This window comes from Prionailurus bengalensis, chromosome B3 (genome assembly GCF_016509475.1).
Source record: "Prionailurus bengalensis isolate Pbe53 chromosome B3, Fcat_Pben_1.1_paternal_pri, whole genome shotgun sequence".
NCBI lineage: Eukaryota > Metazoa > Chordata > Mammalia > Carnivora > Felidae > Prionailurus > Prionailurus bengalensis.
This window is the reverse complement of record NC_057355.1, coordinates 43,876,846-43,898,088: the sequence shown is the minus strand read 5'-3', so window position 1 is coordinate 43,898,088 and position 21,243 is coordinate 43,876,846. Positions and strand designations below refer to the sequence as shown.

Genomic DNA, 21,243 nt, shown 5'->3' with positions numbered 1-21,243 from the left:
CTCACACTCTCTTTCTCTCAAAAGTAAATTAAACATTAAAAAAATAAAAATATAAAAGAAGTACTCTCCAAATCATATATGTCTATAGAACATAAGGTCAATCAGATTATATGTAAGGTTCTGCAAGGTAACTGTTAATTCTGACAGTGTAAAGGGAAAGCAGTTTGAACATCTTCCTGAATCTTTTCACTATGGGATAGCCACCTGTTTGCGTTGTAGAGTTCCCCCAAGATTTAAGATAATCATTGTAGTAGCAGTAAAATAAGCTAAATTTACGCATTCAGCGGGTATATAGAACAATCTTAGTGTAAAAAAGTGAAAAAGAAATGATAAAGCACAATGAATCTGAGCGACATATATGAGGATCCAGAAACCCAGAATGCAAACGTCTGCTGATTGATCAGAGGGAAGAGAAGGTCAGCAGACTGTGACGTAATGAAAGCCAGGGAAGGGGCTGAGTCAGAAGTCAGAGGAGCCACAAGGAGAGGAGCCCAACACACAGGAGGCTCACGGTCTCCAGTGGGGGCACTCAGGCCATCACTTCAACTACAGCCATATTCACTCTAGAAACTTACTGTCTCTGCTCTTCTCCAAGCTGAAATAAACCAGCCTCTTGTTGAAAATGGACTGGTTGCTCTGGCATCCTATTTAAGGTTCCTTTTTAGTTCCAGAAATCTGGGAACATTTGCCTTGATGCCACACACCCCCCCACACCACCACCGCCCCCCCCTCCCCCCGCCACGTCCGTCTTTTCTGGCACCTACCCTTTTTCCTACTGCAGCATGACACTCAATGAAAATAAATCTCTGACTCCAGCAAAACATACTTCAGTTCCCCCACAGGAAGGGAAATTCTCAGACACACCTCAACAAAATGCAACTGAAAGGGCAAGGTTGGTTTTTTGAACCATTGTCTGGTTTCTATTCTAATATGCCTACTTTCTTGCAGGCCCAGGAAGGTGAGTTGTGGATTTCTGAAACCACAGTTGGCTCAATGGGCAGCTCTGGGTTCTTTCCTTGAGCATCAGAGCTCTTACTGGGCACCCACATTTAACCACTGATTTAACCACCCTTATTTAACCATTTATGACCCACTGAACCTTTGTACCCTTCCCTCCAAAACCTTCTCAAGTCTGAGAATGGGCTTGACTGAGTTAGTCTGAAAATGCAGAATGGTCTGAACTGGTTAGGGGGTTAACACTACTCATCATCAATACACCCTCTGTACACTTTCTTGATGGGTTTGTCTTTAAAAAAAAAAAAGATTTCCTTTCTTACATAGAAACGCCTATTCTCTTGCTAGGAAAGGGCATGGACTCTGCAGCCTACTACCAGGGTTTCATTATCAGCATCCTGTGTGCCTAACTTTCTGTGCCTCAGTTCCTCCTTCACAAGGCCTGAGGACAGTGATAGTACCTCACACACACTCTAAGACAGGACCGGAAGAATACACGTAAAGCACTTTGAAAAATGCCGGAACAGAGGAGCCACTCGGTAAATACTGGCTTTTCTAATTAGCCAATGTGGAATTGAGCAAAAAACCCTCTTTTCAACCTCTCGGGTAGGAATAATATAGACCTCTGCAATGACCCAAGTTTGATTTCTCTCTCTTTTTTTTTTTTTTTAGCTTTTTTTTTTTTTTAATGTTTATTTTTGAGAGAAAGAAACAAAGAGTGTGAGCAGGGGGGTGGGCAGAGAGAGAGAGACGCAGACACAGAATCAGAAGCAGGCTCCAGGCTCCAAGCCGTCGACACAGAGCCCGACGTGGGGCCCCAACTCACAAACCGCGAGATCATGACCCGAGCCAAAGTCAGACACCCAACCGACGGAGCCACCCAGGCACCCTGACCCAAGTTTGATTTCTAACAATGTAACTGTGCGTTTCATTTCAGATTACGAAATGCACAATTTTCAAACCTAATTCAGACCTGTTCTGGTTGTCCTTGGCCCAATAGACACAACATAAGTGTCTGACAGGTGTGGTCACACCTTGAGACATCTCAGAGTTTCATGGGCCTTCTGGAAAGCAGGCATTCTCCTTCATCAGTACCTTACTCCCCCAACTCCCCATCCTTCACTGATTACTGCCTCAAAAAATATGGCCCCTGCCAACAAAGCACCGTCCTGTGAGATTTCAGGAGAACTCACCACACAAGGTTATTTTCCCCTAGGGTGATAAAGTTGATAGTTTAAACAATTATTTGGTCTATTAGAAAAAGCACATGAGAAGAATTCTTCTTATGGTCTTAACTACCTGTTTTCTCAGGGGGAATTATTATTATTATATATATTATTACATATACAGTTAGTTTCTTTATGAAGATGGGAACCATTCACATAAACAGGAATCAAAGCAAAGGACACCACAAGTAGAAGTCAGACCAGAAACTTCAGTTGATGAGGAGACAGACGTAGATCATAATCCATTTGTGAAAGCAGCCAAAAATCACTTCTTCAAACTTAATACCCAACGTTTAAAAATAGCTTGAGAAATTTAGTATCTTCATTCCTTTTTCATCTAGAATGAACTCCATCAGGGCACCTTGATCTAAGTCAACCAGTTCCTGAGTTCAGTCAGAATTTGTCACAGGGCCTTCCATTGATTCAGCATTAAAAAAAGTGTTTAGCTGTCAATTTCTTGAGGTGAGGGCCACTCTTGCAGATGAAATCGAGAATTCTTATAAATCACAAAAACTACCTGTTCTCCCTCCCATCCCCTACCCCCCACAACAACAAGTTCATAGTCTTCTTTATAATGTTTTGTTTCTGGCAGATGTACCAGTTAAGTGTTTGCTTTAACAAAAGTTTTGTGTTATCTGTTTATATCATAATTTTGGAGGGATCATATATATTCCACTCACAGCAAGTGCAGACACAGCCTACCAGTAAAGCCTATTTTATTCCCCAGAGTGTGAGAATAATATCTACGTGTGAGAGCTTTTCTCACACTTTGATGTTATTCTCACATTTGTAACGTCAATGTATTTCCACATTTCAAAAAATAAAATAAAAACCTACCACCAAATCTTAAAACCACATAGCTACAAAATGCCAGTACATCCCTAGGCCCCAATGCATTGCCAGGTAACAGGACGACAGAGCAGGACGATTGCTACGATGGGTGGTAAACTAAGAGAGGCAGCTCAAAGTGATAAACCAGTCCATTGGAAAATCTAATGGACACCAAGACACGGGGAGCCACACCAAATACCTCATTTCAGATTAAGAGAGACAAGCAAATAAGCAATAACCATGATCTTGACTCAACTGGCCATCTCTCTGCCATCTTTGAAACATCAGGAAAACCACCCCATGGTTGTGTATACACGATGAGTGAAGCAGCGAAAAACTGCACTCTGGGGCAGGGGAGAGGGGAATAGCTTCCAGCTCCTCAAAATCTCAAGGAAAAGGGCTACCAGAAGGTGGAAAATAAATACTACTTGGACACCTTTATCACCTGTCCCCCTTTCTAGTGATTGAATGACTTAAATTCAGTGTGGCACTTCTGGAATTTATTCCCCACTATTTTTTTTATTCATCTCCACCCTTCTTCAAAGGGTATTGAATACTTCCTCGTCATCCAAGTTCAGGGTATGTGGATCTTGTTATCATTTCCCCTCCCCCAGAGTCTTACTCCAGAAACATTTGGCCACAAAACTGTTCTAAAATGTTGGAGAAGTATCTGCACTCCCAGGTCCATGGAAGCATTATTTTTAATAGCCAAGACACGAAAACAACCTAAGCATGAATTGATGGATGAAGGGATAAAGAAGTTGCAATATACTGTGTGTACACACACACACACACACCAAACAAATGGACTATAATTTAGCCATGCAAAAAGGAAATCCTACCATATGGGACAACATGGATGGACTTTGAAGGCATTATGCTAAGTAAGTCAAAGACAAATACTGTGTAACCTCACTTTATGTGGAATCTAAAAATAAACCCATTTGTGCTAACTAGAGGCAGAAGAAGGAAAGAGGAAAATGGAATGGGGGTCAAAAGGTACAAATTCCCAGTTATCAGGTAAGTATTAGATACGGAATATCCAACATGATGACCACAGTTAACATTGCTTGTGTGGTATATGTGAAAGTTGGTGAGTAAATTAATCCTAAGCATTTTCACCACAAGGAAAACAATTTTTCTCCTTTTTTTTTTTTAATCTTTAGTAGATGAAGGACGTTAACTGAACTTACTGTGGTAGTCCTTTCACAATACATGTGAGTCATTACACTGAACACCTTAGACAATGCTGTATGTCAATTATAGCTCTATAAAACTTGGTAAAAAGAATTCATTCGTGGCAGGGAGGAAGGCAATTATCCCGATTAAAGAGTTTCAATTAACACAATTCAGAGACACTAGGACTGAGGAACCAACCCACGAGTGACACTGAAGATGCTGATCACAATAATGGCAATTATAACCCCTTCTCATAAAGCACTCGAAACTTTGTTCACAGTGCTTTCACAGGATATCAACTCTTCCTCAAGGTTATGCTCTTAAAATAAATGTGGTATTTATGACCCTTAGGTCCAAAGTCAAGATGGACTTGGCTGTGCCTATGATTATTTCTTAGCATTTGCCACACTGGCATCCACCCATTCCACAAAGGCATGGTCCACATCCAATGACTGGAGACCAAAGCTAGCATGTGTCAATGAAGGAGGAATAGTTATTGCTCTAGATGTAAATAAATATGGCCATCACTTCGCAATATAAATGAAAACTAAGATTCCGATGAAATCTACATGTATTTACTCTAAAACTTTGGAATACTACAGACTCTGACGTGTTTTATTTCTCGGCAGGCTCTTCATCATTCATTTACTGTGCAGCACATACAATACAAATAATTATCAACTATAGCAGTTACCAGTCTTTCAAAGATGTTCTCTATCAAGAGAGAAAGGCAGCCCACACCTAGAGATGGAGGTTCAATTGCCTTGTGCTTTCGAATTCTACACTTTCTTAAACAGACCTTATGCTCTACCTCGCAAAATTAATTTACCGCACACCCACGTCCTCATTTATAAAATGTCCCTTTTCTAGGCACTGTGTACCTACAGCTTGGACCTCACAGTTCAAGAGGCATTAGCCTGCAGCAGTGAACCCCAGTGCTCTTGTCAGTGTGCTGGACCTTGCCAAATACAGACATTCTCCAAAACCACAGAACGCACCTCCTGTCAGCACTCATAACGGAGCTCAACTACAGTCAGCATTTCACCATATAAAACATGTGCGTAGATGAGGGCCATTCTTGCTGATCCGTTTATACATTATGCTAAATTAACATAGTAATGGACAACTATAAAATTACACATTTCATGCATTAAATTTAATGATGAAATAATAGGTAATAACAGGTTACAATTCTGATATAAATATCACACAATCAGTAAATTCACTCAACAATAACGAATAACTTTCAACATTCCATTTCCTGGGCAACAATCTTGAAAGAGGGCCATATAAATTGAAAAGTTATTGTCCAACCGGACAACATAATTACCCTGGAAAGAGAAATACAAGAGGCTGTTAACCTGAGACACATGGTTATAGAGACTTCTACACGCTTTATTTATATTGAGTCATTTGGGAAAATTTAATACAGCATCACCTCTATTTTGACATGCTGTTTTCCTATCATTCATATTTATGGTGAAAAAATGCTAACTCCCAAGCTTGGAATAGGACCAGAACAAAGGTGGTAATTCTTGGTAATCCAAGAAAGTGAGAAACATATGTATTCGGTTCTTAAGATTCATTTGAGTTTTTAAAATAAAACAACATGATTTATTTTTGCTCGTTTTTTTTCTCTCTCTCTAATTATCTATGTGCATGAGACATTTTTTAAAAAAGAAGTACTTAAAAAAAGTGACTCACGTAGACGTGGGATGGAGCTAGATGATTCTGTGTATGCTGAATGATGTATGAATAAAAATATTCAGAGAGCAGACTTTACACAATATGAAAACCTACTGCTTCAGGTTAGCTGTCATTACTCCCCTGGGGGCAAAGAAGACCACTCTGAAAATGCTCCAATTGCCAAAGTTGCCTGTTTTAAGCACAGATCTTTGGAAATCCTTTGCACGATGTATGAGCTTTTTCTATCTCAAGAAATCCAAGTCCCTTCATGACTCAAGATCAAACTACTACCATCAGCAAAAAGCTTGTGAGCCACAGAAAGAAACTCCTACAAGATGCGGGGGCGGGTCTTGTTCTGCACAGTCTAGACTGTTCTGTGAGATACTCATGTCCCTCAGACGTTAAGAGGTACTGAGGGGAGGAAAAAAAACCTAAGCAAAAAAAAGTTCTTGCAGACAAGTTAAAAAACTTTGTTCTAACTGCAAACTTGTCTGTCTTTAATATGCTAATGTGCACTGGAACGCAACCAAGAGCAGATACAGCAGGCAGTGTTTCGCCAAACTAAATTGACCAGGGAAATATTTTCCACAGAACTACAACACCCTCACCAATCACCAGTGTTCCACAGAAATCAGTTTGGAAACACCTGTCTAAAGTTAATAGATTAGAAGAATTAGAACAGATTAAAAGAACATTCTGGGGCACCTGGGCTGCTCAGTTGGTTAAGCAGCCAACATCGGCTCAGGTCATGATATGGGAGTTCATAGGTTCGAGCCCCGCATCATATTTTGTTCTAACAGCTCAGAGCCCGGATCCTGTTTCGGATTCTGTGTCTCCTCACTCTCTGCCCCTCCCCCACTCCATTCTGGCTCTCTCAAAATTAAATAAACATTTAAAAAAAATTTTTTTTAAAGAACATTTTGCCTGAAGAGACCCAAAGTCTTATTTTTCTTTTTGAAATAAACACATATCAACAAATAAACACTCTTAGTCAATACAAGTCAGACAGGGACAAAGAGGAGAATCCTAACATGTCAACTTAAGGAGACATTAGAATAAAGCTCTCTGATTTTCAGGTGAGGAAAGGTGATCGTGTCAGCCTAGGGGCCACCTAAGCTAGAAGCTGGACAGAAACCCTGTGGCTTTAAGGGACTGCATTCTTGTTGGGGGAAGCAGATCATTTAGGAAAACAAGGATGATTCTGCAGGGAGATTTCAGGTGAGCCCCCTTGTTCATCAGTCTCTTGATGAAATCCAGAAACTCAACTAAAAGACAGCTTTCACACCTGCTGTCTTACCTCTGGGGCTTAGAACAAGGGCTAGGTGGGACACAGTGAGCCTAACATCTGACTGGGAAAAAAAGAATTTAAAAATAAATCACACAAAAATAAAAACATGCAGGGGCGTCTGGGTGGCTCAGCTGGTTGAGCATCCGACTTCAGCTCAGGTCATGATCTCACCATTGGTGAGTTCGAGCCCTGCATCGGGCTCTGTGCTGACAGCTCAGAACCTGGAGCCTGCTTTGGATTCTGTGTCTCCCTTTTTCTCTGCCTTTCCCGTGCTCACACTCTCTCTTTCTCTCACCAAGATAAACATTAAAAAAATTTTTTTTAAATAACATAAAATCAAAACATGCTTTCTCAAAAGCTATTCATTCCACCACCCCCCCCCAAATTCTAGTTTCTCGTCATACATTTTCTTTAAAAATACATTTAAATACATTGGACTGAATCAAAGTTACCTGACGAAGTCGCTCGCACACCAGAAAAGTTCCCCTAGATGCTAGAGGACACCGTTTGGCACTTCCCGGATTTCATTTGCACATTTTCAGTTGTATTGCTATAAATGTACCCACCGGTATGCATATACATTCACAGTACACTTCATGTACAATGTTGACTTGTTTTTTGAGAAAAATTCTCAACCTGTCAATTGTGTCCTTTGCCAATGTCTGCTCCCTTCCAAAAATGCAAAGACAGAGGAATGTAAGTTGATGTTGACTTCAATTGCTTTAGGTTTGGGCAAAAGGGCAAACACAGTGCCTTAAATTTTCACCAGTACCATGATTCCTTCAAGGTCTCTGGGAATAGGTGTTTTTAAAATCAATTAGGAATTATGCTGTGTGATAAGTAACTTAAGTGACGCGCCCAAGTATGTGTGCCTGCCTGATGATCTTCTGTCAAAATTCTATTCCCCTTAAAGATCCCGTTTCAGTGTCCTCTTTACCCCATATTCTAGGATGTTCTTCCTGGAGGTGACCTCTCCTTCACTCTCTAATGGGTCTCCACTGAAATTCCCAGACAATAGCTTGAAACTGTTATGTTAAATAAACAAGGAGGGCATTAGACTGAAGTAGCTTTAAGGCAGCAGGGACTCTATGAAATAGACCAAAATCTAAGTCTGTAAATGCCTCCATGTTAAGAAATCAACAGGCTAAGGACAATCAATCATCAACAGCCAACCAGGCTTACATTACAGCCAACAGAAATTTTCTTCCTCTGCTTCCACACCTTCTCTGTATCGTCTCTTCCCTGGCTCCTGTCAACCAAGAGCTCCTAACCACTTACAGTTTAGCGCTGCCAGATTCAAAACCATTTTTGCTCAAACTCTAAGGATACAAAGCAATGGAACCAGGAAAGGGACGTTCCAGTGGTGGACAGAAGAGATGAGAAATGGTTCCAACAGTTGGGGAGGGGCTGGTGAGGCAGGCAACCCCAAGGGGAACCTGCAATCTTCGAAGGAATAGTTCACGTGGAGCCAGGGGTGGGGAGCACAGGGAACCCAGAGCAGAGGCACAGGGTTCACCTCAGGCCAGTTTTCCCAGGGGTCAGCCCTTGTGTCTAGGTTTTAACACTCATACTCGGGGGGGGGGGGGGGAAGGGGAGAGGGCAAGCAAGAAGAAGAAACTACTGTAAATTCATATTTGGAGAATATTTTTAGTCTTGTGTTTTTGACGTGTGAGCTGCCAGCACAAAATACACCAAACACCTTCCTAACTCCCTCAAACCAAATAAATAAATGAGAAGAGAGGCTGCTGAAAACCTTGACAAGCAGCTTGTCAAGAAAAGCTGTTTTTCACACAAGAAACCTCCTTTCAGGACCCTAAATCCTACCGACTTCATTCTATTTGCAGTCTTCTTATCTGTTAGTATCATAACGGCAAAGTGTAAATTGGACCCAAAAAACCATCTTTGTTTTTAAAGCCAAAAACTGATCAAGGACTTCTGTCCACATTTCAAAAGGCTATATTCATATTTCAGAGATTTATATATATTTTAGAAAGGGGTGCATACTGACTTCTAGGATTGAAGCAATATTCATGGCTTTGTGTTATGTACAACGTTCTTCAGTATAGGTCATTTGAAGTAAAGTTTTAAGATCAGTTAAGTTTGGAATCAGTGTAGATACTGGAATGAACATTTTATCACAACTATTTGTGATGTAAAGAGTGTGAAGCCGATACACGTTGTAACATCTTCTACTCTGTTAAAAACTGTAACACAATTGCTCAGGACTAGTAGCTAGAGACCCAGAGAGAAGGGGGTGGGGAGCTAAAAACAAAACAAAGCAAAACAAAAAAGGGGGAGGAGGCGGCAAAATGATCCAATTTCATCTCTCCAGCATGAGAAAGACGGAAAGAGAAACCAGAAAAAAAATTCTTTTTAAATTTTGGAAACCTGCTGGAGAAGAAACCTAACGACTTTACAAAAGCAGGCAACAGCTTCAAAGATTAAGACTGCCTAGGCTGAATCAGATACTATTATGGTTTGATTTCTCAAATATAAAGTAGACCCTACGCATAACAGCCAGAGCTAGAAGTGGGGATCATGGCTCCATCCGTCACACACAGGGGCCCTCCAAACCTGCCTGGTAGGTCACCACCCACTCCTTTGGTTTAAGACTTCCCTGAAAAGTCTCCTTTAAGAGTTTAAGACTCCTTTGGTTCAGACTTCCCTGAAAAATATCAACAGGTCACCTTCTGGAGGCACAGAGACAAACCATCATCACCAATCTCCACTTGAGCTTGGATCAGTCTAATAGTTTCTTATCAAGAAGCTGCCAAACTAAGGGTAGGGCTTTCACGGGGGAAGAGAAATGACAGAGTCCTGGTGCCCAGCCGTTCAGTGCCAACAGGTGGATCCTGGGCTCTGTGGGAAGGAGGAGAGGCAGGAGGCTAAGACAGAAGAATACTTCCAGATATGGTTACAAGAGGGAAGCAAAATGAACTAGGACAGCATTTACCCTTCCCATGTCGTGTCACAGGGTAACTGGGGGAATACGTCAAGATTCAGAATCTCAGACTGCACACAGTAGAGAGCAATTTATAAAGGTGTTTTGTTGTTGTTGTTTTTACCCTCAAGAGCGCCAAGATTTTTCAGTGGATCCCAGTGTTCCAGCTGAATTCCGTAGCTCCCCACCTTCTCAGAGCACCTGCAGGCACAATTCTCAGTTCCTCAGGGATGTGTCTGTTATCTGCCTTTTTCAGCTTGAATAGTAGAGGTCCAACCCTGGCAATTCTTCTAATTCATCAAGTATTTTCCTCCAAAAATGTATTTAGGAAAGACACTAACAATAAGCCGTTTCATACTGACTCACATTAAAATACTTAAATATGTATTCAGGAAATGAAGCTTCCAAGTTATTTTTTCAATACAGCTTTAACATATTTCAAACCCGACAAAAATAACCCAAGAAAGAAAATTCAGATCAATCTAACTTATAAATAATGATGTAAAATATTAACTCAAACATCAGCAAACACAATCTACCAGCACAATAAAAGCTTAACACACAACAACTAACTAGTACTAATTTCAGGGATACCACGATCATTCGAGAACAGAAATTCTACTTCTAAGATTCGTCATAGTAAGCTAAATAAGAAAGACCTTACAATTATCTCTATAGAGGCTAAAAACGCATTTGATAAAATCAAAGTCTACTATGATTTAATTGGTTAAATTGAGAATCTATGAATACTTCTAACTATGGCAAAGATATTAATAAAAATGTATCTCAGCTCAAAATCCAGAATCAGGCTTTAATGGTGACACCTAAGTAGCAACGTTAGTGGGACAAAAATGGCCACTACCAACACTCTATAATTTTACACTTTCCAATTAACAGCAGCCCATGCAGTTAGGAGAAGGTCATTGTTATGGACTTAGATTTTATACCCTGCCACCCACAAAATTCGTATGTGGAAGCTGTAACCCTCCCAATGTGGCTAGGTGAAGAAAGTAATTAAAAGAGGTCCTAAGGGATTAGTGTTTGTAAGAAGGGATACCAGAGAGCTCATGCTTTCATTTACCTCCCTCACCTCACCTTACAGTTTCAGCCTCCAGAACTGTAAGAAATCAATGTGTGTTACTTAAGCCCGTCAGTCTAAGGTATTTTGTTATGGCAGCCCGAGCAGAGTCAGACAGTCATGAATAATAAAAATTGGAAAGGAAGAGGCACAATTATTATCTTTGCAGATGATACATCTATCAACCTAGGAAACCAAAGAGAAGCAACGGAAAATGAATGAAAACACTGAGAAAATTAGAGGATTACAAAACTACTGTACAGCAGGTTTTCTTATACACACCAAAGCCAACAAAATATGAAGATCCAGTTTCGAAGAGCAAAAGGACATACATTCTCGAGAAAAGTTTTAACGTGTATAGAATCAAGAATAAACCTTAAGACCCTACAGTGAGACATAAAATATGACAAATTAATGCAAAGATGCAGTTTGTTCACAGATCAAACTCACTGTAAAGATGTTATTCTCCCAATTACTGTAAGTTCAATGTCACCCCAACAAAAATGCCAACAGGAGTATTTTGGAAACTGGGAAATTTAATTCTAAAATGTGCATGATAAAAAACAAAAATAAAATGTGCATGGAAAATTAACCTCTGGGAATTGGTGAGGAAATATGGGGGTATTGGCCCTTCTGGGTATTAAAACATACTATAAAACTAATGTAATTAAAACAGTTTGTTACTAGGCCAAGAACAGTGAGAAAAGTGGGGCAAATTTATTTTAGAAATAGACATAATACACACAGACTTATTATATAATAAAGCTGGCATTTCAGATGTGGGACAATGATGGATTATCCAATAAATATGTTGGTACAATTGGCCAGTTATGAGGAGGGGTATGTAATTCTGGTTCTATTCTCATGTCCTACATCAAAATAAATCCCAGATGGCTCAAAAATTTAAATGTAAAAAATAAAGTTGTTAGGAAAAAAAAAAAAGAGAGAGAGAACATAAAAAAAAAAAAAATTCCCATAAGGAAGGCCCTACTAGGCAAGGGACAAAAACCAAATGCCATAAATTAAAATATAAAATAAAAAGGAAAGAGAACTGATAAATTTGCATTAGCATTTGAAACGTTTGAAAGGCTAAGAATACCAACAACAAAATGAAAGACAAATGACAAAGAGGCAAAAATACTTGCAGCCTCTAAATTAGACAAAAGGTGAATTTCTCCCCAACAGAATGCCTTCAAATCATTTTGAAAAGGACCAAGAACCCGGTGTCAAAATGGAGAAGGTTGGTTTTGCACATTGGGCTCGCTCGCTCGCGCTCTCTCTCTCTCTCTCTCTCTCTCTCTCTCTCTCGGGAAGCAGTTAGAGACGCAGAAGAAGGTGCAGGAGGCTCCCAGGGGAGTGTTCTCAGGGTCAAGCCCCACAGGGGAGAGAAGGAGCCAGGGCCCCACAAAAGCAGTTGTTCGGCAGTGAAATCACAAGACACCTGAGGGTCTGAAGCAAGGACAGGGACTGCCAAACTGGGAGTCAGGGATTGAGCCCTTAGAGTCCCTTATGCACTAAGAGTTAGACATGGGTACTCCCTGGAAGGGAGTGAGATCTGAGGCCAGCAGGCTCTCTTAAGCAGAGGTGGGCCTGAAAGGGGTGGGCCTGGAGAGGAAGCTCCTTCCGCTACAGCCTGTGCAGCAGCTGAGGGAACATGAGCTTCCTTCTTGAAGGGCAATCTGAGTAGCACAGCTCAGCAACCTCCAGGGTTAATAAGAGCAGGTTCACAGAAAAAGACAAGCCAATGGCTACTGAACACACAACAAAGACGTTCAACTTCATTCACAACTAACACAATACCAAGATAAAATAATGGTTAACGCAGAGTTGTTAATATTGAGACTCCTATACCTCGTTGAGGAGTTCGAATCCCTTAAGACCTCTTTGGAAGACCATCTGGCTTATATTTCTAAATTCCAAGTGCATATATACCCTTTGACCCAGTATCTTCACATTCTGAATCTGTGAGAATCATTTGTGTGTGTGTATCCAAAATAGGTACAAAGCCCATTAATGCTGGTTACTTGTTTGGAGTCCATGTGGAAGGGCAAGGATAGGTCACATGTTTCACTTTATTTCCTTTCACACTTTGATTGTTTTTTACCCTATATATGTATTAATTTTTAAAATAGTGGTCCAAAAGAAAATCTGAGCATGAAATCAAAGTATCTACCTATACAGTTAAGTTTATGACCTATGCTCAAGATGTTTTCTGTATCTGGACAACCCCTCTTGTTTTCATTCTACTAGAGCTAGACTACCTCCTGGATTGTTTTACAGTATCATAAACATACTCCCACATGCAAGCAATCTGTATCAAGTCTCTAGATGTATTTGTCCTCTATACAGGAAACTACACCAATTAAACTCAAATCCAAGCAGTTATTAACACTTTTAGAAAGGAAACTGAGCGACTTAAATACTGTGTACCAATTATATTGAGTGCTCATAGTATCCTAATATAGATTCTAACTTAATCCCAACAACCCTAGCAGTTATGTCCTATCACTCCCCAATTATCAATACGCAAAGGAGTGTACAAAGGTTAAATGACCAGTTCTATGTAATACAACTAAAAGCAGCCAATGTCCAGTCCATATCTAGATGTTTACCTCTTTCTACAACATCCTTCTGCCTCCCATTTTATTTTTCTTTTGGGTTCCAAAGTATTTTGTAAGCATCTACTGGTAACTTAAATGGCTGGTATGATTAAGTACAAGTGGTCTGATTTCCAATTTATTACTTTTTTTTAAGATTTTTAAGTCATCTCTACATCCAACATGGGGCTCTAATTCACAACCCCAAGGTCAAGAATCCCATGCTCTAGGCCAGCCAAGCACCATGATTTCTGTTTTAAAGAAGACTGATTAATAATAACTGGGAAATGTGTCTCTCTAGCTCAGAAAGCTAAAATCTCATATATTAGCACCCCAGCCTTCATCTTCCTACTACTCTCTCCTTTTGAGTAGCCTTTAACCTGATCCTAAAGCTTTACCAAGGAATTGAAAGCAGGTGGGATCTCTGCTCAAGTTTTCCGTTTTGGATTGCCATCAAGAAGATTAGAGGGAGTATGTTCAGCCAAAAGCAGGGGTAGGAGTCCAGTACTATTGTTTTCCTTTTCGTCATTAAACTTGAGGCTAAATAAAGGAAACCTATTATGTTTGGATGAACTATTTGAATATAAAGGGAGAAAGATCCACAAAATTCTGAGACCAAAAAAATAAACAGAAACCACCACACAATAAAATCACGAAGGAAAAGATGGTGTTTCTCTTACATGTTGAGATAATTTATCTAATGACTTCGAGAATGGTGGATACTTGGAGTGTGTTCCTGATTTTCTAGGGTAACTGCTCCCCAAATGACAAATTACCATTGCTATCAAAATTATACTGGAGTCAACGGTAGGATCTTTTTAAAAAAGATTTTAATTGTAAGTTATCAGGATGAATAATGGTTTGGCTTAAAAAAAAATATATTGAGAATTCTGAACCTAGAGAGTTTTGCTGTTATCCAGAGGAGAGATGCTATTGCTTGTGCTTCACTAACACGGTTTATCATTTCACCCAGACCCTTCAATGGAGATTTCTCTGTTTCTCACTGCCGACCATCTGTTGTCATCTACACCCAGGATCTACATAAATCCCTACTAGTTGCTGTACCTCATAAATGCCCCCCCTTAAAAAAAAACACGAGTTAATCATTGCTGCTTTAGAAGTCTGAGAAAGGGGAATGCGTCTAAATATACCTCCCTACCCCCCAATGCATGCACACGCACACACAGCAACTTTCATCTATAATTTAGGAAATGGAAGCAGTTCGGCAACAGTTAAAGACTAATTTCTTATGCTTTTTGTGCATTTACATAATTGATTCGCTAGATAATGCACTCTGCTTCCTTATTTAATAAACATGTTAATGATTTCAGACAATTACTCAAAACTGCCTACAAGTGTCTGCCTAAGAAAAGCAACAAAAAATAATTAAAATGAAAATACACACCAAAAGGCACATCCTTCATATCACATTACACAAGATATTAAGTCAATATGTCACCCTGTCACCAGTCACTTGCTACCTGCTGTTATACATTTATTCAAATTCTAATGTATTAGCTGAGGCTGATACATTGGTTAGACACCCAAGCGGGCCAACACACAGAGCCAGAGAATAAACCTGGTGCTTTGTCAGGGTAGAGGCAGTAAAATAGCAGCAGCAGAAGAGGGGGGGAGACAATAAAACACGGGCTAGAAACAGAAGGTTGAAGCAGACATTTTCACAAGAAAACCCACTTCAGGCTATTCATGGTGGGGGGCGGTCACGGGGGAACTAAATGGATTCTATTTCCTCTGCCCCCCTGAGCACTCGAGAGCACCAACCGGGACAAGTGTCACAATAGGTCCGATTTGGGCAGATGCCTCCTGCATTCTGGCCATTTTCAGGCCGTCTTATTTTATTCCCCAGGGCGGTCATGTGAGTCAACCACAAAGCCATGGCCTGAACCAGAGACAGGTTCATCACCAGAGGGAAACGGAAGTCCACAGGCTGGGTAGCTAGGACTCTGGCCCTCCACGGTGCTTGGTCAAACCACTTGGGCTTGGTGCTTCCAGCTCCTGATGGATACTAAGTCTCTCAGGTACTGGAACTCTCAGCCATCTTCCCCAGCCGTCCAGGTAGAGAGAGGAAGGTCACACTTGACAGGTGCAAAAGGACACAGAGGACAGAGCGTGGATGTTTCTAGCCCGTGCTGGAAGCTAGCTGATTCTGGCTCAGGAAATCTTGGCTCCAGTACTCCCACAACACAGACTAGGTTGGAGACCAATGGAAAAAAAAGAGGAAATTACTTGAAAAAATAAAAGGGTCTTCTATTAGAAAGTAACTTCTTATTCTGCTAGAAAGGAAGATAATAAGGAAGACTTCTTAACCAGATGATCCTCCTTTCTCAGCCCAGGTAAGGGAGGCACCCATGATCTCAGTTCTCAGACAGGAGTTACCAGTCAGCAGCAATTGTGTGTGTGTGTCTCCTACCTTCAGGGTTTTACCTACCTACTTTGTTATAAATTCTACCTGCTTACAGCCTGGGGATCATGTGGAGGAAGTGGTGAGAAACAGGACATGGCAGAAACATAGCAGTTCATTCAGAATCACCTTAAGAAATATATACACTTTATCATCAGAAAGGTTAAGGAGAGCCAGCAAGGAATTCCAAACAAGTGTTGCCATCACTCTGGCAACAAGGTGGGAAATGATGTGAGAGGGATGGAGACATGAGTGAGGAGGTCCTATCAATCTGGATGAGAAGGGGACCAAAGGCAGGGAACAAGGGTGTGGCAGTGGGGACCGAGTGAAGTGAGCTAAGTGACAGGGGAGGATCAAGGTTTGGAACCAGCAGACCAGAACAGCTAGGAAGAAGGTTGATGCTTGTCTCCAAAGGTTGGAAGTAAACAAGGAGAAAAGTAAAAGGTAGAAGAGCAGGCAGGGATGAGGGTGAGGTGGGGGTCACTAGCTCTGCTTTGCTCATGTGGGGTTACAGATGCCTAAGGCACATCCAAACACAGGTGTTCAGAAGCCAGTCCTGGACTTCTGGCTAGTAGTTCCCCCTTCCCAGAACATTATACAGTTCACTCAACTACAAAGGCAAACAAGGGTGATCTGTTAGCTAGCCATCAAATCACCTCGCTTATTATCTAGAAGCCTGTCCCTAGCCTCTGTAAGGAATGAAATCACACATCCAAGGCATGAAATACAAAGGATCCACTCCTATGGAGGATTATTAAAAGACCTAATAACTTAATTCTAACCATCTCTCCTCTCCAAAAAATGCAAGGACAACAACAAAAACAGGGTGGTGAGGAATAGCCTCAAGAACTTTTTAGCATTCTTGCAATTTCAGGGCCAACTTATTCAGGTCAGAAAGTGAAACAGATGAGGCCCTGACCTAATGTTCAGTATCATTAAGAGGTCCTTACAAATCTACTCAGTCATTAACTTAAAATCAGATGCTAATGGTATCATGTGGTCTGACTGGTCCAAGATGGAAGGAGGTGTGGATGATATTTTGTATGGGCAAGAGTCTACCCAGGTGACCCTTTCTGAAAGCTGATTAAACAAAGGGAACTCAGAAACCCTGCTTACAAAACCTGTGATAGAGAGAGGGGCTCCTGCTGAGTCTGTGGAGGCACCCTTTGCAGATTCCTACCCACGTGCTTGTTAGATGGAGACTCCCTTGCTAGCTCTGTTGGGGCGTTACATTAGGCAGCCTGCTCTGTTCCCCCTGATGATGCTTCCAACAAATGAACAGAAGTTCCATCTGGGGTTTCCAAATGCTGGAGTGTGGTCTGCTAAGCAAATGTAACTCTAGTGCTAGGAACTTCATCTAGTCAGCTGACTCTGTTCATGTGCTATCACCTACAGAAAAGATAGTCCCATCAAGAGCCGCCATGAGAAATTCAACCATCCCCAGCCTGTTGTGATCATTCATGTTACAGAGGACCTGTGGGCCGGAACGAAGAGTCCCCATTAGACTGCTTCCTCCCACATCTCTGTGCTCAGTTCAACTCTCGATGGTCCTTTCTGTCCCACTTCATCTCCTACGAGATCTTATCTTTGGTTTGAACCCTGGGTCCTCCAAAGGTTTCCTTCTCATCAAAAGAACCCCACCACTGCTACTACAAGTTATTCCAGCTGCTAGTAAGATACCATTCTAAAAAAGTTTTGGGTTTTTTTTTGTATTTAGTAATTTCTTCTCCTTCCTCCCCCCAGAGAGGATCTGAAGAAGCTTACAGCAAAGGGCAGATAGGCCCTTAAAAAAAGTCAGTTCTGAAGAAAAAAGGAAGCCAATATACTAAGCCCATAATCATCAATACAAAGGTGGAGACTGGACATCAACATTATCCAGGAACTTGTAGGTAACCACAACAAAAGGGAAAGCAGAAGTGATGATGCATACCTATATCCCAGAGAAGAAAACTTCAGAGCAGATTTGAAAAAGCATTCATTTGGAAAGCCCAATCGTTGGATAAGAATGCCCATTTCTTGTGTGACTTCCATAGGACTTCATCCTGTTTTATACTCTATTTTCTTAATTATTTGGGAGAAAGAACAGGCATTTGACTGAGTCCAGAGTTCATCCTGGGATGCCTAGCTCTGCCATCACTAGCCAGGGATCCTTAGACCAACAGCCCTACCCTTCCGATACAACAAGAGGCAAGAAACGTATATAACCCTTCCAGTTCTAATTTTACATGGTTTTAATCATGTGTTTTTAACATGTTTGAGAATATCACACATGGTCAAATCCCTGTACATGTGGAGAAATAGGACGGAATCCTCCTTTTCAATTAACTCTTAAGCTTTTCAGTTTTTGGACCTATCACAGGACTTAGGAGTATAGTTCTGGGTAGCAGTAAGCCGCATGTGACAAGGGGCATTCTATCATATTTATTAGAAGTAAAAGAAAAACACTTTAGAAAATCACTTGTGAAGCACTTACTGGCCTCATTTAGATGATCCTGTTGAGGCTTCTAAAGCTCTGTATCAATTGCCGTTCTTTAAAATGGAATGCACAATTTAAAAATAATTATTTTAGAGCCATCATTTGATTGCATATGTGCACACAAACAGATCATCTCATAAATTTGGTCCATATTTAACGACCTTTTTCAGCCCTCCCTAGGCTAACACTATTATGTATAACAACCTTAATTTAAACCCACAGTCAAAAGAAAACATCCCTAATGAAACACAATTTCAAATTAGAGTTAAATCTGTCTCCTAGACCAAAATATACAAAAAGGCTCTTGCTTATATTTTTAAACTTCATGTGACTTATTTAAAGATTCAAGGTTTTCACTGAAATGAGGCATAGATGACTAAACTTTCATTTAGGCTAAATAGTAACTCAGGAAGAATTCTACTGGTGCATTTGGATTAGTTTCAGCACTCTTCTTCAAAATACATGGAAACAGGAATGACCAGGAGAACTATACCTTTGCTTTGTTCTGTTTAAAGCCATTGACCTAGGGCAGAGAGGTGCTTGCAGGAAAACTGCCTTATCTCCACTTAAGAGAGGGATCTGTAATCATGATGTTGCTTCAGTTGCCATTCAGGGATTTTTAAATAAAGTTCAACAGAACTATACCCATCTGCAGTAGTTTTAAGTTCTTAGAAGGCAAAGATTCAACCTTATGGAGCAGTACTATACAGGCAGTGGAACTTCACAGGTCATCTGGCCCAGAATGGCAATTAAGTTGCACACGTACTGTAACTTTCAACCCACTGTCCATAGCAGACATCACCGGCCAATCACAGACAGCACCAATTTACTCTAGACGCCAACGTGGCTTCATTTCTCTTCAACCTGGCACTTTTAGGCAGGCAGTATCAATTGCGCAGGAGGCGAATGCTTTTTGCGTTCTTTAAGGTCATCCAAGGCTGATGTGGAGCTGAAGACACCAAACTCCAAGTTGGTTAAGATGCACAGTAGTTAAGCAACGACCCAGGATTACACCCTGAACTCTATACTCTTTTACAGAGCGCTCTTCTACGACACACAAAGTGCAGTGTTGTATACTTACTACGCAATCACAACATGGAACAAGTGAATAAATCAACACTTCCCTTGTGTTCTTTAGTGCCTTCCCCTCTTCTTTTGTGAAGACACGTGTGGATCAATGCGCTTACTCATTACCAAGTCATTATATTTGGGTCCCAAATGAAGCTTAGTAGGCAAACGATAAGTACTGAAACCTACCCCTAGATTCAAAAATACTTAAATATCCCACTTTAACACATCTCACAAGTTAGCTCCCAGAGGACATATACTGCACACCAGGCCTGGCATGGCTACTATATACCTTAGGCTGACTATTCCCTTCTCCTCTTAAGGTTCCGAGATCTGATCCCCAATACCTTTTTTGATGACACAACTCAGCGAACATTTACTCTAGATACAGCACCACTATTTAATAGGCTCCTGTAAACACAGCGCTGATAGGTACGAGGCAAAAATCAAACAAAACATCGCTACTGCCCTCCATGGCCGGTGTCCACTGTGAGCTGATGGTTTGTCCTGCCACTGGCCATACTCATCATCAACAAGGCCCAGTCTGCTTTGGAGCCGGTGAAAGGGACTGTTCCTCTTCTTCCAGCTGTCAGTCAGAGTAGCTTGGGAAAAAAGCCAGGACTATTTCCAACCCTCTCTCCAACTCCAGAGTTTCCCTCTAGATATGCAAACTAAAAACGAACAACTGTACCTTCTCATCTCTGCCAAAACTTCCTGGGAGAGAATCATAAAACCAGGAAAGGCGGCAGCAGCAGAGAAGTACTTGTTATCAACACATGTTCAACGGACGTCTTTCTGAAGTCAACACCTAACACTCCTATTCCCGTATAAATTCCCTAGTTCTTAAACTGGACCGACAGCTGAGCTCCGGCCAACGCTCACTGTTAAGAGGCCACCAGAAGGAAGCAGCAAGAGGCAAAGTTCTGAGGAAGAGGACAAACATGCCAACCCACTCTGAGGAACAGAATCATTATGGGTCTAAAGGGATACTTTCTTTTAAACCACATTTGGGGGCAACAGTCTAATTTATCTCTTTAAGTTGTATCCTTGAAAAAATTGTGTTTCAAGTATTTATTGAAACCTATTAGGTGCTAAGTACGCTTCTAGGTAGTGGGGCATTCACCAGTGAAGCAAGCCAACTAACATCTCTGCCCTTGTAGACTTCACATTTATGTAAAAAAACAAACAACAACAACAACAAAAAAAAAAAAAAACCATGAGAGCAGGTTTTTGGTACATCTCTCTATGCATCTGTCCAACCATACACTCAGTTGTTAGGTAACTACTTCATACCAGGTTCGATGTTAGGCATGGAGGAAAAAAACAAGACCCTAACATGCAATCACTTACAGGTAAATAAGCAATCCACTACAGAATAATGGGCTCTTTAACAGACGTATGGCCAAACTAGTGATCAATGTACCTTACATTTTAGAAGACAAGTCCCAACCGAACTGGCTTTTGATGGATGAATACAGGCACAGCAAGGAGACTACG

At 40.9% G+C, this 21,243-nt stretch overlaps 1 protein-coding gene across 1 annotated transcript in view; it reads right to left on the bottom strand.

Annotated features, from left to right (window-relative positions):
- Positions 1-21,243, bottom strand: part of RORA (RAR related orphan receptor A) — a 719,056-nt gene that overhangs the window by 622,756 nt on the left and 75,057 nt on the right. The window lies entirely within an intron of this gene.